The following is a 17,987-nucleotide window of genomic DNA, read 5'->3' as shown; positions in this document are numbered from 1 at the left end:
TAATAAAGCCTTTGGTTGGCAAAATTCTCACCGGATTTTCACCTGATGAATCTGTGCCTATAGATGAAATGCTTTTAAACATCCTGAAAGAACCGAAAGGAGAAAACGGTTCTGCCCAAAGACGGCTGGTCCACCCACCTCGCCCTTCGTCAGAGTGAAACACATGTCCCCGCATAGAGAGAACTCCTCTGACAATTAGCCTTCTAGTTTGGTGACAGTAATTATCACCAGTAACAGCTTTTCTTTCCCTCTTATAATGAAATATATATTCATGCTGCAGACGCTCCGATCTGAGGACTGTTTGGGTAGAACCCAAAATGCAAGAAAGAATCGACTTTAACCTATTTTAAAACATTTGATCTAATTTGATATTTCTAGTTTTCAACAGCTTACAGCAAATAGATGAAAATAAATGCCTTGTCACATGTTGTGCTGCAGACTATGCCTTTTGGTTTTCAAAGACTCCTGAAAACAGGAGTTGAATCCTCTATTAGCTACATCTGATGCCTCAGGATTTTCCAGCTGTCATTGTTCAAAGGTCTATTTTTTGGAGCCTTGAGGAATGACCAAGTGGATTATTTGCTCTAAAACGCTGTAAGTGATCTGTTTCTCACAGCCGTTCAGCTACAATAATGGAAAAAGATGGTACAGGTGGGAGTATATGCATTTCTCTGAATATTTTCACAGCGAGAGATCTAATTCTGATATTTGAGGAGGAGGCAGAATAATAAATAATCATGGATTGTGCTGCTGTTTGCTTCCTTTTCTGAAGTCTAATTATTGTAGCGGCCCACTGCCTTGATTAAGCCTTTCCTCCCTAAATAATTAATTTGCCTTTATGCAAGTGTATTTGCCTCTTACAAATCTTAACACATAGCACTGAGGACCCAGGCTCAGCAAACCCACTTTCAAGCACATAAATAATTGCCTTGGAATAATGAACAATTAACCTTGGTAAAGGAGGGCTAAACATTAGTATACTATATTAATTCCAGATATTAGCTGTTTAGTATTTAAAAACATTATAAACACATATACATTTGTACAACTACATGGTCAATAAGTTTGCTTAGTTGGAATATGATAATTAGTTCAAAGGAAGAGTTTCAATGTAAATATTTAAACAATTTGTTTTGGTCTATTTCGCAAGCATTATGCCAACCAGACATTTTTTTTAATGAAGGCCCCAAATCAAGAACTCGGATTGAGAGTCTACATGGGTAATCAGGGTCCCTTGCCCCATCTGTAGCAAAAACTCAACACACATGATCTACCAATGGTGGGTGAGTGACATCTTCATTTGTCAAGCATTTGGGTGTGAAATATGCATGAGCACAGTCCTATCCACTGGGCTGGTAGGCAGAGCTCTTGGAAAGGAATGAACTAAGGGAAATCTTTGGTTTCCTAATGCTTGCTTTTCTCTGCCTCCATTCCCATTGGGAAACAGAATCTTTTGGGAACGCAAACTGGTGCAGCCGCTCTGGAAAACAGTGTGGAGCTTCCTCAAAAAATTAAAAATAGATCTATCCTGTGACCCAGCAATAGCACTGACAGGAATTTGCCCAAGGGATACAGGCGCATGCTGATGCATAGGGGCACTTGTACCCCAATGTTTGTAGCAGCACTTTCAACAATAGCCAAATGATGGAAAAAGCCTAAATTTCCATCAACTGACAGATGGATAAGGAAATTGTGGCTTATATACACAATGGAATACTATGTGGCAATGAGAAAGAATGAAATATGGCCTTTTGTAGCAACGTGGATGGAACTGGAGAGTGTTATGCTGAGTGAAATAAGTCACAGAGAAAGACAGATACCATATGTTTTCACTCTTATGTGGCTCCTGAGAAACTTAACAGAAGACCATGGGGGAGGGGAAGGAAAAAAAACGTTAGAGAGGGAGGGAGCCAAACCATAAGAGACTCTTAAAAACTGAGAACAGTATGAGGGTTGGTGGGGGGGTGGGTGATGGGCATTGAGGAGGGCACCTGTTGGGAGAAGCACTTGGTGTTGTATGGAAACCAATTTGACAATAAATTTCATATTTTAAAAAAGCAGATTTTTTTTTAATTTTGAGAGAGAGAGAGAGAGAGAGAGAGAGAGAGAGAGAGAGAGAGCCTGCAAGTGAGTGACCACATGGTGGAGGGCACAGAGAGAGAGAGGGAGAGAGAGAACCCTAAGCAGGCTCTGCACTGTCAGCACAGAGCCTGATTCAGGGCTCCATCCCAGGAACCGTAAGATTATGACCTGAGCTGAAATCAAGAGTTGGTGGCTTAATAGACTGAACCACCCAGGCACCCATAGAACAGAATCTTACATGCTAAGCATGCCTTCCTTACCATTCAGGTGAGCAGATGGAGGCCTAGACACTCCTGTCACAGCATTCTTCTCATACCCCAGTCTATTCCACATTCAGATACTTCCTCATTCCGTTTCAACCCCATCGAGGGGGCTTGGGATGGCCTGCGACATTCCACCAGGGGGGTGATGAAGTGCTCCTCCATCCACACCGGCCCCAAGCCCTCTGCCAGGGCAAACTCCCGGGCCTCCATGTTGTCTTTAAACTGACTCCACCCTAACTCTCTCTGGCCGGGAGTTTGACTTCACCATCATCTGAAACTGTTCTTAATCCTCACTCATTTTCCTGCATCTTGAGGCTGAGTTTTGTCATGACCTCATTCCCAGCTCAGGTTTGAGGTTACAGTGCCTGAAAGGCTGTATCTACTGGAAGTATTCCAAGGCCGCACATTCGAGGAAGACCAGTTTCCAACCACAGCTGGGGCAGCTGATCAGACCCAGCCCTCTTCAACCAGTTACAAACACCTGGTGCTAGATGAGGCTGCACTGGTGGTTGGGATTTCTACTCATGTCTGGGAGACACTCTCTCCCACACACGCAAGGTCAGGTGATGCCTCTGTGAGCCTGGTTTTTTTTGTGGCGGTGGGTTTGGTCAGTTTATTCCATTCTCCTTTTGTTCTGTTGTTGTTGATGTTGTCCTTATGAACTGAAATCTCGGAAAAAAATGTGTACCAGAAAGAATCACCAGACTTGTGCTTTGAAAAGGCCCACATGAGCTTTTTTTTTTTTTTCTCACAAAACTTTCTTGTCGCCATTGGATTCATCCTTAAAGACAGGGATGGGAGCATGGGGATAAACAGTGACATGACAAGACTTGCATTGGCTGTATTTCACGATCAAAGATTTTTCAACAGGTCGGCTTTCAGGGTGCTGCTGTCTTGGGATTCTTGGCAAACTCACCATCATCTTAAATTGATTTTAGCTGGCCTAAATAAGAATAGGGCAAGGTGAGAGGCTGAATACATTTCCCCTGGATGAGCTGTATCCCGAAGTGGTATTCCCAGCAAGAGAAAGGGACAAACTGAGAGAGCCAGGAATCATCAGCATTGATAAGCAGTATCGATTGTGTGTCCACCTGGTGCTGGACAGCTGAGGAACAGGGGTGAAGATCAGAATGCAAAGAGATGGGGTAGTTTGGAAACTTTATAAGTGGTTGTGCTAAGGGGAGGGAGCTCATGAGCCTGGAAATAAAGTATCAAAAGAAGAAAGGGACAGGTGAGCTCTCCCAGGCCCATAATTTCAAGATATCCCTTGGATAACTGGACTAATGAAAGAAGGAGTGGGTGGAGGATGTGGAACAGAATATATTAGCTGGGGGGTTGCCTACTGGAAGATAGGGAGCTTGTTTTGCTGTTTACTTGCTTACTTTTTTTTTTCAGCAGATTGCACATTTGAAATTTCCTTTTTGATCTTTAAATAGTCCTGAGGGAAATACTTATAAGGCAGACAAGATGTTTGCAAACTTTTGTATATTTCATTAAAAATAAATATTACAGAGGAGGTTGTAGACCAGATCACTTGTTGTAGTGTAATTAGCTAAGCAAATCCACCCTTCCCTCTGCTGTGATTATAGTGAGGTCATTCACCTCAGTTTTTCTACCAGCAAATTGTGGACACTATGTTTTACCAACTGGAATTTTAAGCATTTCTAGAACTCTATGTTATATTATAATAAGATTTATAGCTCTGCACATTTTGTGCAGTGATAGAAAGTTGCTGCTCTACATCATCATTATTCTGAAATCTTGAGGTCTTTGCAATAATTCAAGACTTTGACAATGAAGGATTTAGCCAAAGAATCTGGCATATCGCTCTGTTCTTATTCCGGCTAAGGTTTTGAATTAATCCAATTGAAATTTTAAGAAAAGGTGCTTATATCAAGTGTGATTATTCAATTTTTATATCTCTGCTATGTTTCTTAACCCTTTATGGTCATGTAAAAATGTGCTTTTTCTATGGCTTCTCTTCGGTAGGTTCTTGTGACTATTATGAAAGCACCACTGGTGTCATTGACTAACTGCCATTCAATATTTACCAATAAGTAGACAGACACGAAAGGCCACATTTGTTCCTGTGACAGAGATGGTTGCAGTGATAAACATTTGTAGCACATTGTTTTTTCAAGTTGAGGGCAATTTCACTTCCACTACCAGGAATAGCTGAGTCTCAGAAAAAAATACTTTGGAAATTCGCAGATTTCCAGTCAAATCATAGTTTTATGCCTGTGATTTGGAAACACAATCTAATAGTTTTGCTGATTACTGAACAGGTAAAAGAAGACTTTTTTTTTAAATGCCATATCGTCGGGGGAAGGGAAGTAGCATTTATTCACTATGTACTATGAGCCAGGCACTGTATAGAATGCTTCCCTGAATTGTCAAATGAAATACTAAGTAGAAGTCCATGGCATGGTGTAGTGAGTTGAACTGTGTCCTCCAAAAAGGTATGTTGAAGTCCTAACCCCACAGTATCTGTGAATATGACCCTATGTGGAAATAGGATCTTTGCAGATGTGGTTGAGATGAATGAAGGCTTACTCAGGAACCAACCTGCTGATACCTTCAATTTGGACTTCTGGTGTCTTGAGCTGTGAGAGAATACGTTTCTGCTGTTTTAAGTCACCCAGTTTGTAGTATTTTGTTACAGAAACCCTAGGAAATGATACGATATTAATTCTATTTCATACAAGAAACTTACCTACAGTCATCTAGTTAATAACCAATGGGTGCAGCATTCAGACCCAGGCCCAACGCCAGTATGCTTTACCTAACACTTGCCAGATCACTGTACACATGACTTTGTGAACTTGAGTTCTCTCCCTTTAATCTACACTCTGTGGGAATAAATGTTACAACCTCATGTCCACAGGTGGTGGGGGGTGGGGTGGGGAGAGAGGGAGGACATCCCATAGCTCACAGAGCAGCTCTCAGTACTTGAAATAACAAAGACCTGTAAACTGCAGGCAATTCCTGGCATATCATTGAGTGTCCCTGATGTCAGCAAAGTGATGTGAAATTATGCATGAATCAGTTAAATATTTGAAATATGCTGGCTAGACTAATTGAATTCTCTCTCTCTCTGATTAGGCCTATAAAGATGTTTGTTACTGTCACTAAGCCCTATACCCATTGCGTACCTGGGACAAAGAGCAGATCCAAGGAAAATTAGTCTTACTTTCAGATGTCAGGTATTTTGTTTTCAGTGTATACTGCCTTTCGTAAAAGATTTAACTCTTGTTTCCTAAGACATATCTAAAAATTTAATATTCAGTTAAGGCTTTTGTAACTTATCCATGATGTTAATTTCCTTGGAAGCAGCTACACATAAAATAATAAACTTCATGCAGGCCTCTGGAGCTATCATTAACTTTTCTAAATTTGAAGAAATTTAGAAGAGTTCATCTTGACAAATAAGGACTGACTTTCTAGTTCCAGGAGTTGCTGCTATAGGCAGCTGTTTTTCTTCTAAATGAGTGGGCCATAGTAAAAGGAATACTGACCCGTGGGACACGAGGGAACACCAGCCAGTTTCAGTGTCAGTGGAGACAGCAGATGAGTAGCCAGCACAGAAGGACTCCTGCAAGTCTGATTCTCTTCACTCCGGCAGCAGACAAGGTCTGTTGATGGTGGCAGAGGGTGGGTGGGGTGAAGCCCATCTGGTAGGTTCACAACCTTCAAGAAAACCAGGTTCTTCCTTGAGAATCAGTGAGGCTCAGGGGGAGCCAGAATTCTTACGCCAAAATAAATCCCAATCCTTTAAAAGTATACAGCAAGCACCAATTAAACTAACTTTTCAAACACAGCATTGGCAACTAGCTTCAAACCGGTGTATTACAATCAGGTGGTATCAACGAGCTATATATTTCAGGTCCAGAAGCTTCCATCACTTTAGGAGACAGGCAAGTGAGGAAGAAGGAGAAGAAGGAGAAGGGGAAGAGGAAGGAGAAGAAGGAGGAGGGAGGGGTGAGAAGAAGGAGAAGAAGGGGAAGAAGAGGAAGGAGGAGGAGGAGGAGGAGAAGAAGGAAAATGGGAAGAGGAAGGAGAGGAGAAGGAGAAGGTGAAGGGGAAGAGGAAGAGGAAGGAGGAGGAGGGGGAAAAGGAGGGGAAGAGGGAGAAAGAGGAGGAGGGGGGGGGGAAAGGAGAAGAAATAGTCCTGTCGTCATTGTTGTCATCGTCTTGGAACCGAGAGGCACTTGCTCAGAGGATCTCGGGTTCCACAAAAGGAGTTTCTTGAAGATCCTACAAGAACCCTGAATGTAGAGGATTTTTAATCTTTTATTCCCCAAACCCAAACCTGAGTCATTCTTGTGTGTTCCATGGACTCTCTACTAGACAGTATCAATTTTCAGATAGCTTCTCCTGTAGCACTATTTTCTGCCTACTGACCCCACCTATCCAAGCAGGAGGATAGGCAGATTTCTCCTTTTTTCCAGTAGCCTGTGCACTAGCATTTGACATTCTAAGCTGTATCTCAGTGAAGCGTTGCTCTAGATAAGGGATACTTAGTGGAGCAGAGGTGGGAATGGTGATGTCAGAGTTCCCAGGAAGACCATTCACAGAGTACCTCGGAATCCTGAGGTGAGGTAAGAGAACATGCGAAGGATCTAACACCCTCTAGTGCTTCTGATCTGCTTTCCCTTTGCCCACCAGAGAATGATCCTCATTCCCTTCATAGGAAACCCGGTCAGATAAGGAGCTCCAGAAAAACAAACCCTAACCTAATTAGTACCTTTATAGTTCAAGGGAAAAATAGAAGAAAAAATAAATCCTTTCCTGGCGAATATTTTCTTCTTTCGCCATTATGAGATAAACATCGGGCAAACAGATGGTTTGCTTAACGATGCATGTGTGCGTTTCCAAGTGCGATGAGAAAGAAAATCTGCCTGTTTTATTTCCCTTTTCTTAAATGTTTATCCACATTCTCTTTCAGATATCATTCTTCACTCACTTGCTTTTTGTCTTCTGTTTTTTAATTCAGAAAAACGTTTTCAAATATTCGGACAAGTGCAGACAACACTAAAAAGCTCCTTTTACTAATTTCCAAGGACTAATAAAATTTTGCCATATTTACTTCAGATCTTTTTAAAAAAGTTTTATTGCTATAATTCACATATCATATAATTCACCCATTCAAAGTATACAATTCACGAATATTATGTTATTCGTTTTTTTAAATCATGGTAAAATTTATAACAAAACTGGCATTTTAACCACTTTTAAGCCTACAGTTCAATGGCATTCATTACAGTCATGATGTTTTCTAACCGTCACCACTCTATGTCCAAAGCCTTTTCATCACCCCAAATAAAAACTCAGGAACCATAAACAATCAATCCCGCTCTTCCACACCTCAGTTCCTGGTAAACTCTAATCAATTTTCTGTCTCTATGAATTTGCCTATTCTGGATAGTTCATATATGTGGAATAATATCCTATCTATTCTTTTGCGTCTGGCTTATTTCATAGCAAAGTGTTTTCAAGTTTCGCCCATGTTGTAGCATCTATCAGAACTTCATTCCTTTTTATGGCTAGATAAGATCCCCATCATATATATATATATATATATATATATATATATATATATATATATAAAATCCATTTTATATAAATATATATATATATAAATATATATATTTTATCCATTTTATCCATCCATCTGTTGATGGACACTTGGGGTGTTTCCATCTCTTGCTATTGTGAATAACACTGCAACAGACACTGGCATACAAGTATGTGTTCAAGTCCCTGTTTTCAATTCCTTTGGGTACATAACTAAGAGTGGAATTGCTGGATTGTATGGCAATTTCATATTTAGCTTTTTAGGGAACTGCCAAACTGTTCTCCACAGTGGATGCACCATTTTACATTCCCAACAACAATGTAGGAGAGTCCCAGTTTCTTCACATTTCCACCAACGCTTGTTATTTCCCTCTTTCCCTCTTTTGTTGGTCACTAGCCGTTCTAGTAGGTACAAAATGAAGTATCTCATTGTGGTCTCAATTTGCATTTCCCTATGGACTAATGATGTTGAGCACCTTTTCATGTGCTTATTGGACATTTGAATATCTTCATATATATATATACACATGTATACATGTATATATGCATGTATATATGTATCTTCATATATATATGAAGAATGAAATGTGGATAGCAAATGGAACTAAAATATATATTAGTGTATTAGTATATATTAGTATATATAGTATCATTGTTCTTTCTGCACTTCTTCCTATGAGCTCACGTTTGAGATCCATCCATGCTGATTGGCATTTGCATAGTTCATTCCTTTTCATTACTATAATTGTAGTCAGATGATCAGAGAGTGATAGTCAAAATATTTAACAACAGGCATGGTTCCACCATCAACCAACACACACAGGTATTCATCATAAACAAAGCAGCTCTGGGTACCTGTGCATACCGGCGCACCCCTGGCTGAGTATCAAACCAGCTTCCACGCTATTTCCTGTTCATTATTATGACATTTAAGTTGGTTCTAATATTGCACTATTACAAACAATACTGCTAGAAATATTCTTGTAGCCATCTCTTCATGCACGTCTGTGAAAATTTCTCTAGTATATACACTTAGGAGTAGAATTGATGGGTGGTCTGCTACACATATGTTCTATTTTATTTTTATATTGTATCAGAATTGTAGCAAAGGCCTAAAGCTGAGGACAAAAGATGTTAAGTACCCCACATTCCACATAACCAACATAATGTCATAGCAGTTGTGACCAGCTACCTCCCAGGAAGGCATATTGGGAGACCTATGCTGAGAATAGGTCTTTTCTCTAACCACCCCCACAAGGGTCAACCTAAGGGGACAACCAGCAGAGAGGAGGGGGGTCTTCTGGAGAATACCAAGTTCACACAGAAAGGCTATTCTCTCTTCACACTTCCACAAAATCTACTATGCAAGGCAAGGAAGGAAGACCAAAGATAATCAATGATAAAGGTTTTCTGGACATCGATCATAACCATCCCCCTTCTGTTCCATACATAAACTGAGTCAGCTTTTGGTGGTCCTGGCATGCAGAAATTGGGTGAGGACCTGGACTTGGATGGGGCCCAATGTTTCCAGGGTATAGAAAGAGATGCAGAAGAGGGAAGGCAGGACTGAGAAAGAGGCAGTGGGCATTCCCATCATTTGGCATGACAAATAGACCACTGTTGGTCTATGTGAATTGAGGGGACACTACCGAAGGTGGCCGTGCTTGAACCATCTTGGTGGTACTCCCACAACAGTGCCATTCTCTGGGGGAAGGTCATGCTGTACGGAGACACTGAGGCAGGGTAGAAGTTCAGACACATAAATCCCATGTCAGGCAACTACTCAAGGGACAGCTCTTCACGGAGCCCTTCAAAGAATTCACATACGTGTCCTATGACAACCCAGCATTTGGACCCTGCGATGTGGAGGGGAGATCAACCCCTTGCTGTGGGCCAGAGAGAAGCTGACAGAGTGAAAACTGCTCCCTCATTCAATCATTCGAGAAGGAGCTCTGCCATTTTCTTTTTCTTCTTCCCTACCCAAATCAAGAGGGGGAAGAGAGAGGGGAAGATGGCACTTGAGTGTTGCTGTGATACCTGCCTCCCTCACAACAGCTTCTGCTTGAGAGAGAGAAAGAAAAGTGCTTTGCATCAGCTTAAGAGATTGAAGCTTTAAACAAGCAGGACCGTTTTAAGCACATTAATGAGACTTTTTTTAAATGTTTATTTATTTTTGAGAGAGAGAGAGAGAGAGAGAGAGAGAGAGAGAGAGAGAGAGAGGATCTGAAGCAGGCTCTGCACTGTTAACGCAGAATCTGATGCAGGGCTCCAACTCACAAACTGTGAGTCATGGCCTGAGCCTTAGTGGGATGCTCAACTGACTGAGCCACGCAGGTGCCCCTACCAATGAGACTATTCTAATAAGTAAAAGTGGCTAAAGCTGGAGAAGCTGGCCAAGGATATTAAGGGAGCCTGTTCCTCAGCTGGCAAGGAGGCTCAACCTGGTACAGTGGGGGCATTTATCAGAGAGGATAAAATCTTGCCATGTTTATCACCCCATGGGACTAGACTTCTCAGTGAATGAGTGAAAGTTGATCCACTATTGGTAACAGGAACTGCTGAGTTGCTGTCCGACCGGGGAACTAATTTCTCTCCCCCCGGCATGGAGTGAGAGTTCCATCGCCAACCTGATGGGTGAGCAGTGATATCTGTGTTGTTTCTACTTGCTTATGTCTCCTTTTCATTCATAAAAGTCATCAATTTTGAGCAAAAACAAAAAAAGGGAAGAAAACAACCAATTTTAACCAAGACCCAAGAAAATTCCCACAAGAGTCAATACTATTTGTAAGTGTGTCCATTTTCATTTTCACAAAGAGAAATTAGCCAACCTCACAAATATTATCATTGAAGGAGCCAAAAAAACTTAGTCGAGTGTTTTCCCTTCATCAGAATCCTGGCTGCCCCGGGCCCTTACAATCTCTCCCTCCCTCCCTCTCTGCCTTCCTCCTCCCCTTGGTAGTCAGAAGCATCTGTGAAAGGAGCCGGTGGCACCGGGAGGCCCAGAGGCTCGGGAAATCAGACCAGGTTCTACCTCTGGCCTTTTGTTCAGAACCCTCTTGCTCTCGATTTTCCATCCATTTGCCCCACCCCGGGCCCGCATCTCAGCCAGTGCTCGGCTTCTTCAGATGGACAGCTGGTTGGACTATCAGCCTCGTTTTCAACTGCAGATTTGCCTCCATAGGGCTGGCTCACGGCTGCTGCCCGGGGGGCTGGGTCTGCATCTCTGCATCGTGCCTCTTCTCTTCCATCACCAGACCCCATAGTCCAGCCTCCTGAGACCCTGTGTCTGGGAATGAGGCCCTGGTTGGGTTGGGAGGTAGTGGAGAGAGGGGAATGGATGGACACAGCTTGAATCCATGAGAGGGGAGTTTGAACACACCCCGCATGCACTCCTCCTGCATTTTATTATTAGTTTAAATGGATAGACTTGCAGGCTAATTGTTATCCTGCCACCCTCAGCTGACAGAATGTATAAAATGAATGGTCCTTGAAGGTAAAAGAGCATTACAGCTGGATTTAAGTAATAATGCATCTCTCACAAACCTGCAAAACTTGCAGTTTGACGAAAATTACAGTCAAACCGTGTGTTGTAAACTGCTGTTTACAGGAGAAAAGAAAAAGAACCCTGTAAGATATAGAAATGGAATTTGAGACAACCTGGCAGGGTGCTTGGAATCGTTATGATGTGTAAAGAATTCCTTGACAATGACGGATAACCTCGGGAACATCTGAGCGGGGCCTTTTGTTTATCTTCACTTGCCTTTGCATTTATGTCATGTCTTTCACTTGGGGGTGAGATTTCGCCTTTGAAAGTTGAAACGATTTTTAACTCAGGAAAGAGGTTTACTGGGTTTTTCATGAACTCGTTTGTCTCATTCCGCCCCCTACCACACACACACACACACACACACACACACACACACACACACACTTGTCCTTCCCTCCATCCCTGTGGGTCTCCCTTCCTTCCAGCTGGGGTGTGTCAGTCCTGGGTGCCAGATGCAAAATGATTAAGCCAGTGCAGTTCCCAAAGTTGAACTTGCTATTGATTAGCACTTCCTAAATCAAACTGAATTGCTGATCACTATTGCCGGGCAGCCGCCACTTGCTTGGGATCCAAGTGCTGCTAGAGTGTTTGAGCCTGAGCAGGCGGAGGGGGATTTCTGAGGCGAACCTCCCCCCACCCTCCAGACTTAATCACTGCTGTGGCCTGCAAGGAAGAAGAATAGCAACTTTCATTGCCAATTCGAGTTTCTTAAGCCCCGACTGGGTGTGCGGCAGCGTGCAGTCACAGAGGGGATTTTGACAATTAGCAGGAGCTGCTGTCTTTGCTCTCCTTAGCTGTGATAATTAATGCCTTAGGACATTTTTATGAGTTGGTATGTGCCTGGCACATGACACACAGTACTGAGAGTGTCAATTACATATGACCCTTTTGAAAGGATGGGGAATTCAACAAAGAGGCCATTTTGTCCATTTGGTCTGTAGATACGCCAGCAGGTAATTTGAAATATTAGTGAAATAAAATTAGAGGAGAGGGTCTGTTTGCAAATCAGCCACTACCCAGTCATTTGTCCAAAAGCATGAGGAACAACCTCACTCTTGGATCACCTCCACCCCCTCCCCCCAATTCCTGCTCTTGCTGATGTATCACGACACAAGTTGGTGATCTCCACATGTACGTATGTGTGTCTTTTCATCTCCTGACCCAACCCACCCTAGAAAGATACTGGAAGGTTTAAGTTAAATTTTCTTTTAATAGACTTTATTTTTTAGGGTAGTTTTAGGTTCACAGCAAAACTGAGCAGAAGGTACACAGATTTCCTATATGAACCTGCCCCCAGGTATGCACAGTCTCCCCGACTATTGACATCCTGCACCAGAGCGGTACATGTGTTATAAAGGATGAACCTTCACTGACACATCATAATCACCCAAGGTCCATAGTTTCTATTAGATTTCACTCTTGGTGTTGTACATTTTATGGGCTTGGACAAATGTATAATCATACGTATCCATCATTATAGTATCATACAGAGTATTTTCACTGCCCTAAAAATCCTCTGTGCTCCATCTATTCATCTCTCCCCCTACCCAACCACCAAACCCTGGTAACCACAGGTCTTTTTTCTGTCTCCACAGTTTTGCCTTTTCTAGAATGTCATATAGTTGAATAATTCGGTATGTAGCCTTTTCAGACTGGCTTCTTTCATTTAGTAATACGCATTTAAGTTTCCTCCATGTCTTTTTGTGTCTTGATAGCTCATGTCTTTTTGGTGTTGAATAATGTCCCATTGTCTGGATTTACCACAGTTTATTTATCCATTCACTTACTGAGAGATACCTTTATTGCTTTCAAATTTGGGCCATTTTGAATAAAACTGCTATAAACATCTACGTACAGGTTTTTGTGTGCACATAATTTTTCAGCTCCTTTGGGAAAATACCAAGAAGCACAATAGCTGAATCATATTGTAAGAGTATGTTTAGTTTTACAAGAAACTTCCAGACTGTATTCCAAAGTAGATGTACTATTTTGCATTCCCACCAGAAATTAGTAAGAGTTCTTGTTGCTCTATGTCTCTACCAGCATTTGGTGTTTTAAAGGTTTTGGATTTTGGCCATTCTAATTGATGTGTAGTGGTATCTCATTGTTGTCTTGATACACAATTTCTTTATGACACATGATGTTGTTTATCTTTTCATATGCTTATTTGTCATCTTTTTATCTTCTTTGGCAAGGTGTCTGTTAAGGTCTTTTGTCCACTTTTTAATGGGATGGTTAGGTTTTTTTGTTTTGTTTTTGTTTTTTTACTGTTAAAGTTTAAGAGTTCTTTGTGTATTTTAGATAACAGTCTTTTCTCAGATATATCTTTTGCAAACCTTTTCTCTCATTCTGTGGTTTGTCTTTTCATTCTCTTGACAGTGTCTCTTACAGAAGAAAAGTTTTTAATTTTAATAAAGTCCACATTTTCAATTCTGTCTTTCAAGGACCTTGCCTTAATATTGTATCTAAAAAGTAATGTACACACCCAAGGTCATCTAGATTTTGTCCTATGTTGATTTCTAGGAACCTTATAGTTTTATAATGTACATTTGGGTCTATGAACCATTTTGAGTTAGTATTTACAAAGGGGTGTAAAATCTACGTTGAGATTCTTTCTTTTTCATGTAGACGTTCAGTTGTTCTGCACTACTTGTTGAAAAGATTATCTCTGCTCCAATATATTGCCTTTGCTTTTTTGTCAAAGATCAGTTGACCATATTAATAGAGGTCTGTTTCTGGGCTCTTTGTTGTGTTCCACTGATTTATTTGCCTATTCTTTCACCAGTACCACACTGGATTACTATAGCTTTATAGTGGGTCTTGAAGTCAAGTAGCATCAGTCTTCCGCATTTGTTCTTCTCCTTCAATATTGTGTTGGCTATTCTGGGTCTTTTGCCTCTCCATATAAATTTTAGAATCGGTTTGTCAATATCCGTAAAATAACTTTCTCAGATTTTGATTGGGATTGCATTGAATCTGTAGATTGAGTTAGGAGGAACTGACATCTTGACAGTATTGAATGTTTCTATCTGTGAACATGCAATATTTCCCCTTTTATTTAGTTATTTGTTTTCTTTCATAACAGTTTTGTAATTTCCCCACATAAATCTTGTATTTTTAAAGATTTATATCTAAGTATTTTATATTTTTGGGGTGCAAATCTAAATTATAATGTGTTTTAAATTTCAAATTCCACTTGTTTATTGCTAGTATATAGGAAACTTTTTGTTTTAATTTCAAATTTAAAGAAATGGTACAAGAGTAATATAAAGAACTCTTGTATGCCCTTTGTGTATCTTAACCAATTATTAGCATTTTGCCCTATTTTATTATTCTCCCTCCCTCTCTCTATATATATACATGTATGCACACATACACACACACACGCACACTCAAACACATATGCACACATAAGATTTTTTTTTTAACCATTTGAGAGAAAGTTGTCCCTAAATTACAGACAGTGACTTGTCCCTAAATACTTCAGTATATATTACCTGAAAAGAAGAATAATCTTTTAGATAATTATAGTATGATGATTAAATTCAATATATTTAACATTGATACAATACTATTATATAAATGTAGCCCATATTCAAATTTTATTAATTATCCCAATAATGTTCTTTTTAGCATTTTTTCCAGCTTAAGATTTAACCATAAATCATGCGGTACATTTAGTTTTCATGTCTCTTTAGTCTCCTTTAATTTGAAACATTTCCTCAGCCTTTTAATACTTTGTTTTTTTTGACATTGGCATTTTTGAAGACTATAGGTCAGTTGTTTTGTATATTGTGCTTTGATTTGGGTTTGTCTTATGTGTCTTCATGATTAGATTCAGGTTATGCATTTTGGGCAGGAATTCTCCATAAATAGAGTTATGTCCAAGTGAGTGCATCATATCAGGGGACATAGGATGTTGGTTTGACTTGTTTTTACAAAGTTATCTAGGGCAAGTTTTTAAAGAGGTTTGTAAACTCCCCTTTTAAAAAGCTGTCAGTATAGCTGGCTAGCAGGCAATGTTAAAGACCTTGAGTCCCTCTAAGGATTAAAGAGCAATTAGCAATATGTGATGTTGGTCTGACACTGGAGATTGACCCAAATGCTACAAAGTGATCTCCTTTGCTCCTAACAACTGCACAAATCTAATAGCTCACAAATAGGACTAAGGTTTCCTAAACATGGTTAGATCCTAAGTGGAGAAGAACAATCATTTTCATTTCTTTCCTCTTCTCCAGCCACATTCACTAAGTATTATTATTATTATTATTATTATTAATTTACTATTAAACCTGGACATCAGCTTTCTTATCTTTAAAGTAAAGGGGAAGGACCTGGGGATTCATAAAGTTCTTCTAGTGTCTATATGCTCCATAATACAGGCAAAGCACCTGGAATTTTTAAAACATAAAGTATGAGATTTAGGAAACATAAAAATGTGCTTACAAGAAAGAAATAATGGAGAATTTCACCCCAATGTTCAGCAGCCAGGAAGCGAGTTCTCTATGCCAAAGGTTGTTCTGACGTAAGTTGGAACTATTCTTATTGGTCTCTCTGCTTTCTTGGCTGCCAGAAATTCTCACAGGGGATGATCCTTATATTTAGTAGGGTATGGAAGTTCTCTTTTTATGAAATTTTAAAAAAATATTTATTTATTTTGAGAGAGAGCAAGAGCATGCATGCATGCACTCACAAGCAATGGGGGAGGGCAGAGAGAGAGGAGAGAGAGAATCCCAAGGAGGCCCCACACTATCACTATAGACCCCAATGGGGGGACTCCACCTCATGAAAGTGTGAGATCATGACCTGAGCTGAAATCAAGAGTCAGACACTGAACTGAGTGAGCCACCCAGGCTCCTCATGATTTTATGAAATGTTAAAAAAGTTATTTCTAGAATTCAGAAAATTTTTAAAAATCTAAGATATTTTTTATTGTTATAGGAGAGGACTCTTTCTTCTATTCACAGAAATGTTTTATGTCTGAAGTTTTTATTTATCTGATGTGTTAACTTTTAGCTCTCCCTGGCTGGTGCCAAGGTTTCTAGGCAGCTGTTGAGGGACAGCTGGCCACTGGGTAGTTTCCAGATGAATTCCAGGTTTCCAGATAAGGAAGAACCCCACTATATTTCAGAGCAGCCTAAGTGCAAGACCAGATCAGGGATAAGGAAGGATAACTAGGCTCAAAAGAGGTTCTAAAATATCTTCTCAGTGTGTCACTGAGACCAGCAGTAGGCATTTGTACAAAATCATTGCCCTTGCAGAACTTTAGAAAAGCATCATACAAAAACTCATATTATAGGTAAATAAACTGAAGTCCAGAGGGGTTGTTTTGCCTAGAATCAAACAGCTGGTAATAATATTACGTATTTGTCTAAGTACCTACTATGTGCTTGCACTTAAATACATTATCTGTAATTCTCACAGTACCCATATAATGCATTATGACTCTTATTTAAAAAAAATTTTTTTTAACGTTTATTTATTTTTGAGACAGAGAGAGACAGAGCATGAACAGGGGAGGGTCACAGAGAGAGGGAGACACAGAATCTGAAACAGGCTCCAGGCTCTGAGCTGTCAGCACAGAGCCCGACACGGGGCTCGAACCCACGGACTGTGAGATCATGACCTGAGCCGAAGTCGGACACTTAACCGACCAAGCCACCCAGGTGCCCCTATGACTCTTATTTAGAGGTAAGTCACACCAAGAAGAGTTAACTTGCCCATGCTTCCATAGCTAGTAGGTAGCAGATCCTGCTCTTTAAGCCTGGCCTGTCAGGTATCAAACTGCCTGCGTGTTTCTGTACCACATCATGTACAAAGAGCCTGGCCAGAGTGCCTCTTCCTTCCTCCTGCCTCTTACTTCCTTGTAAGAGATGTGTAAAATTTATATGGGCCAATGTTATCTGACTTCTTCAAATATACTTCCACTGTCAAAATACTTATTATATGTTGTTAGAACTTACCCATTTTCTTTCTGTTCCTTGCCTGATCACAACTTCCTCTGAGGCAAAAATTCTGTCTTTTGTTCACAATTATACCATATGCACCAGCACAGGGCCTGGAACATAGAAGGTATTCAATAAATGATTATTGGGAAGAAGGAAACAAGGGAAGGAGGGAGAGAAAGGAGAATCAAAAGCAGAGAGCGAGAGAGAGAGAGAGAATGGACAGAGGAAATAAAGGAAGAAAATTATAGAGCAAACAAGTGGAGCTCTGACTTTATAACATTATTAAGGCTTTCTTCCTTGTTGCAAATGGCAAAGGAACCTAACGTGGTGATTTCTTCACACACACACACACACACACACACACACACACACACAGTGTGTGTTATAGTTTGGTTTTATTTCAGCAGAGAAAATTACAAAAAGCCTAATTACTCAAAAATTAGTGCACAAGTAAATAATTTAGGCACATCCCCTTCAATAAAAGAATATGCAAATATTAAAAACAATTGTTGCAAAGAGTAGGCAGAAACACAGGAAAATATATTGGATAAAATTACTGGTTTAAAAAGAAAG

At 40.4% G+C, this 17,987-nt stretch overlaps 1 long non-coding RNA gene across 2 annotated transcripts in view; it reads right to left on the bottom strand.

Moving 5' to 3' along the window:
• The window catches only part of LOC123380076, a 29,303-nt gene extending 11,775 nt beyond the window's left edge, over nt 1–17,528 (bottom strand). The window contains exons 1-2 of one of the 2 annotated variants that reach the window (XR_006585327.1): nt 17,430–17,528; nt 5,861–6,032 (exon numbers count right to left, since the gene is read on the bottom strand). This is a non-coding gene — a long non-coding RNA (uncharacterized LOC123380076). Of the gene's footprint in view, nt 1–2,342; nt 3,960–5,860; nt 6,033–17,429 lie in introns of those variants that run through there. The other variant, XR_006585326.1, reaches the window with a different exon arrangement.
• Nucleotides 17,529–17,987: the final 459 nt, after the last annotated feature.

Source organism: Felis catus, chromosome C2, assembly GCF_018350175.1.
Source record: "Felis catus isolate Fca126 chromosome C2, F.catus_Fca126_mat1.0, whole genome shotgun sequence".
In the NCBI taxonomy this organism is placed as follows: Eukaryota; Metazoa; Chordata; class Mammalia; order Carnivora; family Felidae; genus Felis; species Felis catus.
Note: the sequence above shows the minus strand (reverse complement) of the source record. Positions and strands in the feature narration are given on the sequence as shown.